Below are 12,304 nucleotides of genomic sequence, written 5' to 3'. Positions count from 1 at the left end.
TTCCCTCCCCGCAGCGGGGGCCCATCCCGCGGCGCGGGGCGGGGGAGCGCAGCGCCCTCTAGCGGGGCCCGGGCGCGCCGCCGCGGGGAGCGGGGCTGCCCTGCCGCCCCCGGCCTGGGCGCGGCGCCGGCCTGAGGAAGAGGGCGAGCGCGCGCCGCAACGGTCGCCGAAACGGTCGCCTCGCCTCAGCGCAGCCGCCACGCCGGCAGCGCTGCGCCTGCTCCGCGGAGGGCGGGCCGCCACCGCTCTCTCGCCAGGCGGGCGGAGTCGGTTGCCGGCAAGCCCCCTCCGGCGGGGCACGGGGCGCTTAGGCTTTCCCCGCGCTCGGGGCTTCACGGGCGGCCGTGCCTCTAGAGTGACTGGGCACGGACGCTGCTCTGTCATGGCGAGCGCCTCCGCTCATATCTCAGGCTGAGGAATCGGACCCCGCCTCTGCCTTAAGCCATCCTGGAACCTGCAGCCAGGCCTGTCAAGTACTTCAGGCTTCCGTCTGGGTTTGAGACTCCGCGGTACCAACTGGCCCCCCTTCCACCCAGCATGGAGCAAGTCTGGTGTGTCTACCTTCAAAGTGAGAGAGCTGCAGGGCCTATGAGATTCTTAGAAGATCTGGCACAGGAGCTGGAGAGCACACCCTTCTCAGATGCAGTTTGGATGCCCCGGCGGACATGAGCTGCCCACACATGGCTGGGTAGATGGAAGTTTGTCACAAGTGTTCTCGCTGCCCATACCTGCGCTCTGGAGACCACAATGTATGACACAGCAGTGGATCTACAGGCTTGGGACAGATGTGACCAAGACATGGGTGCAGGAAGGATTTTTGACCTTCTCCAGGTTTTAGATCACTGGGGGCATATGGCGGGAACTTCTGATATTTTCACTGTAAGCACCACTGACAGAAATCGCCATTCCACACACCTCCAGATCCAACACTGCCAGTGCCATTAAGGCAGCCCTCTCCCTGCTTCTCTGTGGCCTTTTGGGGAACTGTCTGATAGAACCTCTCCTTTTTCGCACTTGTTCCTCTATGTTCACCTAGAGTTGCCCATGTTAAACTAATCAAGGCGTTCCACCTGTATCTTTCTGTTCCTTGTTCTCTTCATGAAACCCCCCAGCTTTCCAGCCCAACTCAAAATGAGTGTGCATACAAAATACAGGAACTTGGGTCTTGAGTCCAAATACACATTTAGCACTTCTGGTCCTCATCAAGCTGTACAGCTCATTCCCCACCTGACACTGTTCTCACTCACCCCACGTACAGCCACTGTGTGCTCGCTCGGTGTATCTCCCATATTAACATGCATTCCTACAACACCCCCATCTCCCTTTTGACCTCCCAGCAAACACTCAGTATGCCATCTCTGGACCATAACTCCTTGCACACATTCAATCCCTAACCTGACCATTTCATGGCACAGCATCTTCATTCTCACTCTCGGCCTACATCTATATTGCCTGTAAAATGCCCAATTCCTTCTCCAGCTTACTGCCATAAACATCTTATGTGCTGAACCAAGCCAACTAACTGAAATAACATTCAAGGAATTTCCCACCAAGTACACATTCTCATATACACCTCCCTGTATCACATCCTCTGCCAAACTCCAGTGTCCTGAACACTCTCATGTCAACGCCTCCCAACTGTATCTCATGCTGCTCTGGCTGTTATGCAAGGAACTAACTTGACACCTGACATCCAAAGAGTTTTACCAGTCTCGTCTAATTTCTGGGATATACTCCTTTGGGGTATCGTGCATGAGCTGGATTTAGCAGTTGCAATCTACAGTGTTCCAGGACCAAACCTCAATATCCCCATCCACAGCATTAACCTGCACTATTCTTACATTCCCTGATAAAGCTAAATAAGTAGGTTTGGATTCCATTTAAGAACAACTGCAATCCTAGCAGGACAGATAATATAAACTCTCTAGAACTGCAAGTAAATCTTACTCTTGAAAATTATGGTAATTATTGAATAATTGAATATGAAATGGCAAGAGTAGCAAGACTGACTAGGTCATACTCTTTTGACCAGAGGAAGCCCATAGTGCTTTTTTTCACTGTTGCTGGCTGATTGTTTGAATTTGACTTTTCTTCTAGTCAGACCCTTGAGTTGAGGGTCCATGCTTCTAACAGTGCAGTCCAAGAAGCAAATATAATTTTTCCTGCCTCTGTTGATTGTTTCTTCTAGTCTATCAGCATCACTATTCTGGAGAATGAGTCCTGCTATCCAAACAGATTGGGTTAGGTCCTCAGCTGTTTGTGATCACTAGGACAAATAGCATGGTAAGACTAAATATTAGGGTCTTGAGTGCACCAACAGGCTCTGCAACCTCTTCCCCCTACCCTCAGGGGTTTGGCTGCCTGCCTGCACATCAGGCCAGCTCTGATGTGGTGCAGCTGTGTGACCTTGGATCAGGCTGCTGGGAAATAGCCAGGCTGGGAGAAGTTTCATCTGGGCCCTCTCTGCTGTGCCTTAGAAGCTGCCTTTAAGCACAAGACCTTGCTGTTTTCTAAACTACACTGCGTCTGGTCTGCTGACTTCCTGCTTTGACCTCGGACCTGCCTCATTGCTGTGGATGTCTGGCAGTCACTGGGCTCACCCTTGTTACTGCTGCTGGACTGGCTCTGCTCTTCTTGTTCAGGTACTGTGGGACTGTGTTTCTTGTCAGTGACAAATGCTGCTCCTGGCTCACCTTCCCCTGTGCAGTAGCCACTTTTGCTGCTCCCCCATACTAAAAGCCTTGTGGTACAAGTGTTCTCACTGCTCATTTACCTCTCCAGCCAGTGGTGTGTGCTTAATACTGAACCAGCCCTGAAACACTCAATAAACTATTTCATATGCCAGTGGAAATAACATTCAGTAGCCATCCCCTCTCCTCTGCTGGGAGAGTGGCAGAAAGAAGGACTTAATGTGTGATTCCTCTCACATTCCAACCGCTGTGGTTTTATTTCTACTTCTATGCTGTGCCTTTCACCTCCCTGAACCCACCTGCCTTGGGAGACCATTTTAAGAGACCTGTGCAGGAAACAAACACTCTGCTTCAAACTGGTGAAGAAGAACTAGTATTTCCAGAGATCTAGCAGGGGGAGGGGAGAGTACAAAAGAGGACAGATGGGACATTTATTTAGAGACCTTAATGCGAATAGTACTTAAAAAAAACAACCAAACAAAAAAAAAACAAAAAAAAACCCAGACGAGAAGTTGTGTTTTCCTTGTGCCTGAAAATCAGTTCACCATTTCAAACCTGGTGCTGTTTCAACATACCAAATTCCTTTGTGTTGGACAGCAAACAAGTGCCTTCTCTTCACTCTGGAGGCTACAGACTACTTTTAAGTTAACTCCACAATTACAGACCTATTCCTGCCCTTCAGCAGAGTTGTCTGTCTGTCTGACTGACCCACCCTCAGATGATTGTGGTCATGGATCAGTTCAGTCACTTTACAGTCTGAGCTTGCGTGCTAATCTTTTGATTTACATCCCTCTATCTTTTCAGTGGAAAATGAATCTGAATAAGGGTAGAATAGGGATGTTATTCCATTTGTCCAGTTCCTATCAACATTCTGCCCATGGCTGCATTTGGGAAGAATTAGACATTTCATTTAGATTAGGTTAGACTATGGCCTATGAACTCTGCCAAACACAAATATCTGCACTAATGTCTTAAGTCCCTGGGTGACAGTTTTAAGTTTTTGATTCTTTACTACAGCGCTTGAACACAATAACCATGTTTGATCTCAATGGATGGTTCTTTATATTATATAGAACACGAGGTGATGAAGGAGCTCCCTGTGTCAAGAGATCCTTCTGTTGTGGAAGTGGTGCATCCTAAAGCGTATAATTCCTATAGTGCTGTATCTTTAAGGGAAAGTTATCAACTAAGAAAAAAAATACTCGTCACCACATATACTGCCTCTGAAAGCTTGGACATGAAGAAACTGGTGGGGTTTTGTTGTTGTTTTGCTGTGGGGTTTGTTCCCCCCCTCCCAATAGAAGACAAATTCCAATGGCAAACTTGCTTCTTATTGCTTGCTTGTTTGACTTGACATACGTTTCCTTCTGTGTCATTACATTTTGAATATCATGAAAAGAGAGGCAGGATAAGACTGGAGTGATTGTAATAATTCTAACATAGTCAGGGGTGCTTGTGATTTCTGGGCTGATGTTATTAATGAATTAACAAAACAAATCAAACACTAATAAATACAAAATCACAGTAACTACAGAAGAAAGGAAAAACAACAAACCTCCCCACAGCTTCCAAAAAAGACAAAGGCTGAATTTTGCCACAAAGCAATCAGAAGGCACTGAAGATTGTTAGCATTACTCTGCAAAGTCTGTGCGCCTTTCTGTTAAGTGATCCACGGCTACCTGCTCACCCTTGTTACTATCCCAACAAGACACAGCTGCAGGGACCTCTCCTGCAATACAAGCCACATCAATTAACTTGTCTGTGCCTTTTTTATTTTTAGTTCTCCCTGCATTTTGTCTCATAGGATTGTCCTTTTAGTTTTGTAACCCCCAAATGTCCAAGGGGGGGTCCAACCATGACATGGCTTCAGAATCCTGGTAAAACAGAGCATACTGGCACCCCCCCAGTCCATAGTTTTGGCCTGACTTTATATTCATGAATGAACTGTAGACTTTCACCATTATAACAATTTTTTCCCTCTGTGTTCAAAAGTATTCTTGTATGTTATTCCAGAGTGGCCACGTTTTCTAAAAGGTATTCCAGTTGCTTACTAATCTCGTAACAGGATCTCTCTTTGAGAATTGTTATCTTTGCTTTGAGAAGTTCATGCCTACAATGCCCTGTCTAGGGACATCCTATTTTTACAGATTATAGGAGTGGCTGTGATGGCCCTTTCATTCAAGTACATATTCACATATGAAGAAGCCAATTCCTGCTTTTTTGTTTGGGTCTATTTTTGCAAGTAGCCTTTTCTGAGGAAAAAAGGCATCTACATTATCAAGCTTGAGGCCTGGAGTAGTGCGGTACAATTTGTATCTCTACTGGTGCAGAGGAATTCCCAGTTCTAAGCCAGAAAGTTTCTTACACTGTTGTTGAACATTGAAATATACAATGCTGTACAAACAGTTTTATAACAATGTTTGTTAGGCCTACCAGTTCTTTGCAACTGTGTGGGGTTTTTTGTTTTTGGTTTTTTGTGTTTTTTTTTTTTTTAACTATCTGCTGCTTTTCAGAAACACCCAGCAAATAAACAAGAATCTATTTCTGTTTTGGATACACAAGGACTTGAGAATTAATATTCCCCAACAATTTTAAGGTCCCTGGGATTTCAGTACAAAAACCACCCACTAAGTCACTATTGTTACAGGTTTTGCTTATTGTTCTCTACAAGCCAGTCACCCACAATTCACTTACTTAATTTGGGTGATATGTTTAAAGGGAATTTTCATAGGCTGAATTTGTAGGACATGTTCCCCAGCATTTATTATTCAGCACAGCTTTCTCCTTTAGTTCTCCCAGCACTTCACCAACTTGAAACAGGCTAGTGAGTGTAGCTGCAATAGCTTTTCTCCAGCTGTGCAAGCATGCCTGGCCTAATAATTGCTCTATTTGAATCAGCATCAAGTATGGTCATGCATTTTGCATATCATATTAGATCTTTGGTAATCAAGTTCCTCCTGTTGTTATTAAATTCTGTAGGTATAAGCAGAAGTCATGGGATTGATCTGTGCAACTCAAGTTCTGTCAGATGAGATGGATTCCTCTTTATTCCCAGAACTGGACCTGAGAGCTTTTACCAGATGCTAGACATGTTCTGTGCTGATGTACTTTATATTTACGAAAGTACCCTTTTCAGTTATTTTTTCCTTGTAGTGGTATTTACATGAACTGTGTGAGTAGACTTTATATTGTGGCTAATGTAAAAAATCTGATTACCTTACCTTTCAAAAGTGTCACAAAACAGATTTCCAGCATGCAAGTTAGAAGAAGTGTATTGATAGAGTTCACAGCAGTCCACCTCCTCACTGAAACTCTTTTTTTTTTCTTATGGTGTTGCCAAACAAAGAAATTAAAGCTCTTCCAGCCTTCCCCCTGCTCACTGCCCCCAGATATAGTACCATAAATCAAAAATCAACTGTTGCTTATTTAGGCTAGGGGTTCTTGTTGTTTTCTGTGCATGGCAGGAAAATCTCAGGCCCTGTCAATTCAGATGTAGTACCACTTTACTCCTGTTCTAGCTCTTACATGTGCTAGCCAGCTCAGGATGATGACTTCTTCCAAATCACATAGCAAGAGCTCAAAATTAATTTGGACAGCTTATTAAATTGTAATGATGGGGGGGGGGAGCAAATTCTGCATTTGCATAAGAGCTGGCCATTGAATTTTTATTCCAGGAGCATCCTTCCCTTCCTCTTTGGTCATCTTCCCAACTGCCCACTGAGCTGTGAGGTTGAAAAGTACTACAGAAGCTCTTGCAGGGAGCCCCTCTTTCAAAAAATAGATTGTTTTTAGATTGGTAGGGGGTTTTTATTATTATTATTAAAGCAGGGATATTCTGACCTCTCTCCTTTGGGTATTAGTTGTAAGTAGGATAGAAAAACTGCTGGAAAACACTGGTCTTACTTGTTTCCTTGACTACCTCATTCCCCATCCAGGAAAATAAGTATTACTGTGACTTCCTAAAGGTGACCTCTTAGATCCGTATGTTCTCTGTGCAGCTTTTCTTTGACCAAAGCATTTCCAGCGTTCTGTAATGAAAAATCTTCTGCCTGATGACAGACAGATTGTTAATCCCCTTGCTGCTTTTTCTTGTTTTGAAGCTGGAAGACTACAACTGCCTTTTTTCAATGGGTACTTTGTAGTCACTCCCCTGACAAACTCTTTATTTTTACTCAGAGGTCTTCTGACAGGCTTTTTTGAGAAACCAGTGCAGAATGATTATTTCACTGTATCAGACAAAGAATATAAAGTTGTCTTTCAAAAAAAAAAACAAACAAAAAACCCAAAACAAAACCAAAACACAAAAAACCAAAACAATGTAATACCAGTATTTGATAGTTGATTAAAATACGCAATTCAGAGAATATCTTACCGAGACAATCTCATTTTGTACAGTGTGTCTGACACGATCACAGCAGTCACTTCTGGCTTTAGTATCTACAAATCCAGTTTTGGCTTTGTATCTTGTCTGAGGTCTGCTTATTTTTGTGAGTCCCCAGCTCATCTCTGGTGTCAGTTGTGAGTCAGTTCAGCACCTGGGCTTCCAGGAGTGCAGGAGTTTTGTCAGAACAGAACTTTCGCTTCAGTTTGGTTTGGAACAGCACAAAGCAAGCAAAGATGATCTGGGATTAGGACTAAATATTCAAGCTGATTCTGAGCCAAGGTGCTAATGTAGAAGTACTGGTTCAGCTCTGCATGTATTCCAGTTTAATTTGGGTTTAGTGAGAGTGCTGCTGTACATCCTTTTCTGGGAACAAGAATCTACCTCTTATACACCTGAGTTACCCCTCTGACTTAACAAATCAACCGACATTGATGACCTTGGGCTGTTTCTTACAGGAATACAAATTGATGATGGAATTAGTTTTTATTGACTACTTCCGTTTACCAAAAATATACACAAATTACTATTTGACTGACCATGGAAAAATTGAATAGCAGGAGACTGTTTTCTCATAGTTTCAAGTCCTCTTGTAACTGGATTTGGCCCCAAAATCCTTTCTCCTCTTTCACTGAATTGTGGGGGCTTCTTGAGAAACTGCCTGGAGAATTTTTGCTTTCTGTTGTATCTCTGAGACAATATCAAACTTAACAATTCTAACAATATAGGACTGTAAGAACAACAGTGTCAGAACTAAGTCCAGTATCCCGCTTCCAAAAGCAGGCAATGACAAATACATAGGGAACACTAATAATATTGTAAGCATATAGTGTTATTTTCCTAGCATAGTCTCCCAGCTTCCAGCAATTTGTCTCTCAGGCACCTCCAAGGACAGCAGTGACACCTTTGCATTTTATAGATTTCTCCTCCATTCAGTTGTCTGGGTGCTTTCCAGACCCTTTTGGCACATAGGGTACCCTGTGGTAAATAGTTCCTTAGTTCAGCTGTGTGGTATGGAGAAGTACCTCTTTGTTTGTAACAGATCATCCACCTGCCTTTTCCAGCTGAAGCCTATGATGCTTGTATTGGAATAGTGGGTGAACGGTCAATCCCCAGCCACCCCTTTCATGCCACTCCTGATTTTGCAGGTGTCTGTCATTCTACCTCAGCTGTCCCTTTTCCAGGCTGAGGACTATTCATTTGCTTCTTTTATAGAAGTCACTTCATACACTCAATCAACTTTGTTCTTTTCTCTGTCTTTCTGGGTGTGTATATATGAATGTATATACACTAGAGAATATATAAAATCATATATGCATATCTCATTTTCAAGAGTGGGGCACAAAGTGCAATGGAAGACCAGAACTGCACGCAGTATTAGAGATGTAGATTTACCATCAAGGTATTCTGTGGCATAATGTGTCTTCTGTTTTGTTCTCTTCTGTAATCATTACTGTTTGTTTTTTGACCGCTATTGAAAATTGAGCTGATGTTTTTGCAGAGGTATTGTGAACTTGTTCCTTTTGGTAACAGACAGTTCAAGGGTCCAACATGTATGTATTCTTGGGATTGTTTATACTAAGTCCCTTTTCCAGATCTTTCACAGTCATGATGAACAGAATAGGTCCCAACTCAAGGAACAGAAGATGTCCCAGCTCAAGAGTCCTGTGGGACTTGCTGGTAAAATTGTTTCACTGTGAAAATTCCCTTTTTACTCTTTATTTCCTAAAAAACTGTTTGCTCATGACAGGACCTTTCTTTTCATCCAATGACAACTTAGTTTCAAGAGCTTCTAATAAGTGACATTCTCAAAGGCCTCTGGAAGTCCTAGTAATTATATGAACGGAATCTCCCTTGCGTATGTTTGACTTCATTAAATAATGTCACTAGATCTGCCTGGCATGAATTCCTGTACAAAACCTCTGTCAACTCCTCCCCAGTGTCCCCTATTTATTTACATGTTCACTAATACCGGTTTTTGGCAGTGGGTTTTTTTGGGTGTTTTTTTTTCCTATTTTGCTTCCTAATTCATATTGGGTTTACAAGTTTATAGTTTTATTAAATCCCTTAATGCCTGCCTTAAAAATTGGCACTGCAATAGCCACCTGCCATATGAGTTTTAGCAAGAGACTTGATATTTAAGCTCGTTCATCTCTGAATTGTCTTATAACACTGAAGTGAAAACAGTTTGGTCCTGGAGACTTGTTAGTGTTAACGATTTGTTCTATAACTTAATCTCCTGCTCTTCAGGGTGAAACAGAACCTCCAATGTATCCCTTCATCAAATAACAAACAATTTTTTGGCACAGAAATCTTCTCAAGTTCCTTTGCACTGAGTTCAGATGTAAAACAAAACAATTTCTTTTTTTATTCTGCAATGGTTGTATAGTCTCTGAGTAATCCCTTTAATCTTGATTTGTCTCATTGCCAGATTCTCCGGCATGCTTCCTTTTCCTCATGCATTTGAAAAAGAATTTACTAGTTTTCATACTTCTAGCAAGTTGTTCCTAAAAGTATTTTTTGGCCTCTTCACTTTGTTTTTTACATGTAACCTGCAACAGTTTACAATTCTGTTTCCCCCCTATACTCCTCTATTGGGCAGAACTTCAACTATTTGAAGAATGCCTTTTTGCCTCTAGTAACCCCCATTGCCATGCTGTTGAGGCATGGCAACTTTCTCTTCCAGGATGGGGTCTTTTTGAAACCTCTGTGTTCCCAGAATGCAGATTTCTAACTTTTTTGCATGTGACCCATGTTCTGAATAGTGGTAATTTTAATTTCTAAAGTTTCAGAATGGCTCTTCACATTTATTTTTAATGAAGAAGCTATTGTAGCCAGCCTGAATGATACTTAACCAACCTGCAGCATACAAGTATTTCCCACTGAGGGACAGTGGAGGTTTTTGCTTCAAACATCCCCTGCTGTCTGTTTCCTACTTGTGCTATTTTGCGATTGGGGAGAACCTATGCTTTCCAGTTTTTGACTGAGCCTGACTGGGGACTGTCAAGTGCCTATTTAACTGCTGCAGGGGAGCAGCTATCTCACAAATAGGCAGGAACACAGCTAACATCTTGCAGTTACTCTGGCTGGGGTCTGGAAACTTTACATGCAAAAACAGTCTCATGCTAGGTGGGGTGTGGGCTGAGGTACTCAATGCCTTCCCTGTCTTGGTCTGCACTGACAAGATCTCAACCCTGCCCTTTCTGCCTAGCGGCAGGGTTCAAGGAGAGGGGCTACCAGTAGTGGAGGATGATCGAGTCAGCAGTTACTGAGAAAGTTTGACATGTACAATCTGGGGGACCAGACAGGATGACCCAAGTGCGCTGGGAGAGCTGGCAGGTGTCATAGCGAGGCCACTATCATCTTTGAAAGGTCATGGAGATCAGGGGAGATCCCTGATGACTGGGGAAAGGCTGGTGTTACATCCATCTACAAAAAGATTGGGGAGGATGATCTAAGGGACTGTAAGGCAGTCAGCCTCAATTTGGTCTCTGAGGAAAACCATGGAGTAAGTCTTCTTGGATGCCTTTTTTGTGCACATGAAGGAAAAGGTGATTGGGAATAGCCAGCATAGATTAACTTAAGGGTAAATCATGTGTGACCAGCCTCAGTGCCTTCTAATGATGAGATGACTTGTTCTGTGGATGAGGGAAGAACAGTGGATGTCATCTACCTTGACTTGGGCAAGGTTTTTGACAGTACTCTGTACTCTTACTGTACAGTTGTATCCAGGTTGGGACATCATGGTGAGGGGCTGGAGCACTTGCCCCAGAAGGAGAGGCTGAGGGACTGGCCTTTATTTTTGTTAGCCTGGAGAAGAGAAGACTTTGGGGACACCCCTAACAGCTGCTTTCTGGTACTGAAGAGCCTGTCTGTCTCCTCACTAACCTCTCTTTATTGAAGTGCGTAGTCAGAAGACAAGAGGCAGTTGTCCTAAACTGAAACAGGGCAGATTGCGACTTAATAGAAGGGGTGGGAGGGGAATTAGTTTCCCCATGAGGCCAGTCAAGCACTGAAACAGGGACTGGGAAAGGTGTGCCTGTCTCTGTCCTTGCAGACTTCTATGATCCAACTGACAAAGTCCTGAGAAAACTGGTATGAATTCAGCGTTGACTCTGTTCTGAGTAGGAGGCTGGACTGGAGCCTGAGCGCCCTTCCAAAATGAATTATTATACGACAGCTAGTATATGCTGTGTAATCCAAGAATTTCCATTCTTGGAGATTCTTCTTCAGACTTACCCTTGTGATATCTACAGGACCATGCTCGTGTCCTTTTTTGTGCTCAGAATATGGACACGTAAGGCAATATTCACCTAGCACTACTTCAGTTCTTTCCAACTGACCGGTTATTTCTTGGTGGTCAGCATCTGAGGTGGGATATGGGAGTTAACAATTAAATTGTCTGGTATACAGATGGCTGTGTTTGCAAACCGGAGGACTGCCTGGGAACTGATGACTTCAAAAAATCTCTGGATTGTGGATACACTGCGGCTAGGTCACTTGGTCTGCACAGTGCGTATTCCCCAAACACCCTAATCCACTCCCTTTTTACAGGGTCTTTATTTTCTTCATCCTTCTGAAAGCGTGCTATGACAAGAGCCAGATTGCCTGTTAATACGAGGAGGCAGAGAATCAGTGCCTGTATTTCACAAGAACAGTGTTTTCATAACAAATGCTTTCTAGCACTCGGAAGAAAGAGAGGGCAGCTAATCTTGAGACTTGAACGCTTTTGCTTGCCGCCCTCACTTCTGAAACACGTTTTCCAAAGTCCCAGTGGCTATTCCAAAGCCAAAACAGTATCTCAACAAAACAGGAAATGGAGATTGGGAAGAGTTGATGCGTTTTCACGTTGGTTTGTCGGAGAGCTTCCCTGTGCAAAGACAAAAGCGATTAACAACTGGGCTGAGGAAATCTCGGGCTGCGTGTCAGGCAGCTGCCTGCTTGTGTGCAGGGCCCGAGGACAAGGCAGGCGCCGAGGCAACCCGAAGATGGCAGCGCCCTGCCGGCTGCTCCCCCTTCTCGCCCCTCCCGGCCAGGAGGGGAGCGTGTTCACCAGCAGCCCGGAGCCGCCGGCAGGCTGGGCCACCCCGAAGGCCTGTCATCCGTGTGAGCCCCTGCCGTGGCCTCCCCGAAACTAAGCGGCGGCGGGGACCGAGGCCGGGGCCGAGCGCCGCCTCGCCCCGGGGCTCCGGGCCAGGGCCGCCGGGCCGCGCGCAGGCGCCGCTGCCGCCGG

This window comes from Aptenodytes patagonicus, chromosome 6, assembly GCF_965638725.1.
Source record: "Aptenodytes patagonicus chromosome 6, bAptPat1.pri.cur, whole genome shotgun sequence".
NCBI lineage: Eukaryota > Metazoa > Chordata > Aves > Sphenisciformes > Spheniscidae > Aptenodytes > Aptenodytes patagonicus.
This window is presented reverse-complemented; position numbering follows the sequence as displayed.